We start from the raw sequence: 4,278 nt of genomic DNA on the forward strand, positions 1-4,278 counted from the left end.
ACGCATCTCTTCCTGCAGTACGCCCGCTCGCGTAGCCCGCTCCAAATGCTGTTAGCCCTCCGCACCCAACAAGTAGATTGTTTTAATTATTTAAATCATGCGGGTCTGCCTCTCAGCTACAAAACCAAATATTTTATCGACGGTGGGGATGACCAAGACGACGGGCGGGTTTCGTGAGATGTACCCGAGAGAAACCGTATACAAACCGGAAACGGTTTTGGGGGGCTCTGGTTGGCCAGTCGCGTGGGGGACTTCCGGGCGACGAGCGAAATTTTCTGTGGGTGCAGATCCGAGCGACACGGCAAGCGACACATGCATTTTGCTTCGCGCAACGGCGTCGCTCGTCGCTTGCCGCCGTCGCCTTCGCGTTCGCGTGAGTTTTCACGCACATGGAGTCCAGACTTAAGAAATAACTTGAAAGTTCGGCGACAGTTTTTGTGTTGCCCTGGTCCTGCGTCTTTTTTCGCTGTTTTTTTTCTCTTGGACGTAGTAGCTGCCGTTCGAAATCCTGTCAAAGCTTTTTGCGGATGATTGCCTCGTTAATGCACCTACCTCATGTGAAGGAGATCAGATTAACATTAACCAAAACCTGCAAACTTTTGCACTTTGGGGTGATAAATGGAAAATGAAAATTAACTTCAATAATACCACATTTACCCATGTAACTAACTAACGAAATATAATTTTTTTCAGCGTAATATTGCAGGTCACAATTTGGTTAATGCGAGTAAGTTCATGTATCTTGGGGCGTCAATTGCTCACAATCTGAGTTGGCGTCACCATGTTAGAAATGTGTGTGCGGTGGCACATAAAAAACCGTATTTCTTAAGAGGAAAGATGAGGAGAGCAAGGAAACACGTGAAACCTTTAGCGCAAAAAACCCTCATGCGGCCCTTCATAGAATATGCGCCTGTAGCATGGGCTCCTTACCAGAAAGAAGGTTCTTTCAACCGAAATAGAGAAGGCTAAAAGACGTGCGAACCCGCTGCGGTGGCTCAGTGGTATAGGCGCTGGCTACTGATCCGGAGTTCCGGGGTTCAAACCCGACCGCGGTGGCTGCGTTTTTATGGAGGCAAAATGCTAAGGCGCCCGTGTGCTGTGCGATGTCAGTGCACGTTAAAGATCCCCAGGCGGTCGAAATTATTCCGGAGCCCTCCACTACGGCAACTCTTTCTTCCTTTCTTCTTTCATTCCCTCCTTTATCCTTTTCCTTACGGTGCGGCTCAGGTGTCCAACGATATATGAGACAGATACTGCGCCATTTCCTTTTCTAAAAAAACAATTATTATTATTATTAAAGACGTGCGGCGAGATTTATTTAATGTTCAAAAAATAGAAAAACAGATTCGCTAACGGAGATGTTAGATCCGGAGTTCCCGGGTTCGAACCCGACCGCGGCGGCTGCGTTTTTATGGAGGCAAAACGCTAAGGCGCCCGTGTGCTGTGCGATGTCAGTGCACGTTAAAGATCCCCAGGTGGTCGAAATTATTCCGGAGCCCTCCACTAGGGCACCTCTTTCATCTTTCACTCCCTCCTTTATCCCTTCCCTTACGGCGCGGTTCAGGTGTCCAACGATATATGAGACAGATACTGCGCCATTTCCTCTCCCCAAAAACCAATTATTATTAACGGAGATGTTACCCGCCGCGGTGGCTCAGTGGATAGGGCGCTCGGCTACTGATCCGGAGTTCCCGGGTCCGAACCTGGCCGCGGCGGCTGCGTTTTTATGGAGGCAAAACGCTAAGTCGCCCGTCTGCTGTGCGATTCCAGTGCAAGTTAAAGATCCCTAGGTGGTAGAAACTATTCCGAAGCCCCCCCCCCACTACGGCACACCTCTTCCTTTCTTCGTTCAATCCCTCCTTTATTCCTTCCCTTACGGCGCGGTTCAGGTGTCCAACGATATATGAGACTGATACAGCGCCATTTCCTTTCGCCTAAACCCAATTATTATTGTTATCAACGAGTTGTTAGACCCATGCAGTCTTGATACGTTGGAAAAAAGACGTAAAAAGCAAAGATTAAATATACTTGACCAAATCATTCCCGTTGAAATTAAGATTAATTAATAAATATATCTGCAGCCTCCAGGTGGATTGAGCTCCTGCCTTAATCACCACAAAGCGATTCGGCCACACTTGACGTGAGCTAATGTCTTTCGCTGCTCATTCTTTCCGGATGCTATTGAGCACTGGAATAAACTGCCCGCTCATGTTGCTGAGTGTGTAGTGTGTCGGCATTCGTGAATGCACTTGGTGAGTCTGTCTAGGCAGGGGATTCCGATGGATGTGCGTGTAACTGACTGCAATAATTCTTTTCGTATAGCAGGTGGCTGTACAGTGGTGTGAATTGTGTTGCGTTTATATGCTCTCTTGTATTGAATGATCAAAGAGGCTTGTTCATTCTTGTGTATGTATGAATTTATTATTTTTCTTCATTTTCCCTTTCTGTAATGACACTCAAATGAGGGTTGACAGATTCATAAATAAGATAAATGTTTTCGTTAGGTCCCGTCGGCGCACTTCGGGTACTGCGGCGTGTGATGAAATGTATTCCTGGCGAGCTATAAAATGGACACGGGACGTGTGTCAAAGTTGCAGTCATGTGGCGCTGGAGGAATCCTAATAATTCGGAGAGGGGCTTGACATGAGCGAAACGAGGACATGAGAGGGACTCAGGACGAGCGCTACTTGCGCTCGCTCGGGCTAAGCTCCCCCAAGTCATGACTTACCAACTATCCCAAACTGCCACCTTGCTCAAGAGCGTGGTGACTGAAGGAGAGGCCGGCGCGGAAGGGCAGCGAGCACAACCAAAGCGAATAACAGCAGTTCATCACCCCTTTCCTCTAAAGTGGTCCACCTCTGCGTCAGGTGATTTAAATTTCGTTTCGCGAGGCCCCTTTTAAATCTCGCCGACGATTGCACAGATTTTTCCGACACGATTTCCGCGAAATGCACAGCATGCGTCTCTGACCGCTACATTGTGGAGACGCCAGAGAGTTTGACCCGGCGCTGATTTTCGGGAACGATTGCGCCGGGTTATTATGGCTCCGCCTGCGGTTGAAGACGCGCACTGTGACAGGAATAGTTTCTATTACGAACTACTTTTGTGTGTTGCTTTCTCGGACTTCTCCTGCAGCACTACGTAAGCTTGAGTGCATGGTAACTTTGGCTCCGGCTAGCTATATAAGAACTGAATTTCGGACATATTTTATTATGAAGGCGATTCGCATGTTTTCTCATGCTCGCATACGCTTCTCGAGTGACTACTGCGTGCTGCATGGTTGCGCTGCAATCATGCTTGTGTTTAACACCGTTGTCTTATGTGTGGCAATTCTGCCTCGTCCGCGTGCTTTAAGTTACGGGCGCAAAACTACATTTAACCGGCCTGTGGCCTGCCAGGTAGGTTTTACATGACTTGTGCCCGTTTTGAAGAAGGAAACCAGCGCGAAAGACGAAGACACAGGAACAAGGAACACAGGACACAGGACACAGGAATATGGGTGAGCCAGGCTTCGTGCTATTGTGCTATCGTGTCAGTGGTTTAGCTCGGCTATGCCAGGATATACATAGCGAGAGGTACGTTTCCCTGGCTGACCTTGTTATGGTCACTGCATGTTTAGCAATGAGAGACATTGGGTATACACATCATTTATTGATTTTGCTTGATAGAGACGAAAACTGCCCGATGATTTGTCAAGTAGCATGCAGCGGTATAAATTAGTCAAACTTTTCTGTCATCACACTAAGAGAGTCCTCTTTCCTGTTGAAATCACCCTAAGTCACACACAACTGTGAAACCGTACTGTAGGCTGGTATACACGTGGCAATCACATAAATTGTCTGTTTGACAGATGTTCTCGGTGCCACGTAGACTCCCTACATGATAATGCCGCTTTCCAGAAGCCGAACAGAGCAGGCTTCATCATTATTCACAGCGATCGAAGGGAGATGCCTGACAGCTGTGATACCTTGTTTCACGAACACGCAGACTAGCGTTCTTATTTGGCTCAAGCCAGCTGCCAGGCGACAACCTCAGGATCGGAAGTGTTAACATTGTCTATACCGCCGTTTAGCCACGGCTGGACTCTCGTTCTCTGCATGCATGTCAAGCGTTGTGATACAGACGCTGACTGACTGATGTTGCTGAGAGGAAGAAGGAAAAGGAAACTGCACGGGCCTGCCTACTGGCTCAAGCCGAGCCACGCTCGCTGCCGCGTGCTGTAAGTAGGAGGGGTAAAGGATAGGAGAGTAAAGAGTGAAAAATATTAGGCTGTAGGCT

This window comes from Amblyomma americanum, chromosome 3 (assembly GCF_052857255.1).
Source record: "Amblyomma americanum isolate KBUSLIRL-KWMA chromosome 3, ASM5285725v1, whole genome shotgun sequence".
NCBI lineage: Eukaryota > Metazoa > Arthropoda > Arachnida > Ixodida > Ixodidae > Amblyomma > Amblyomma americanum.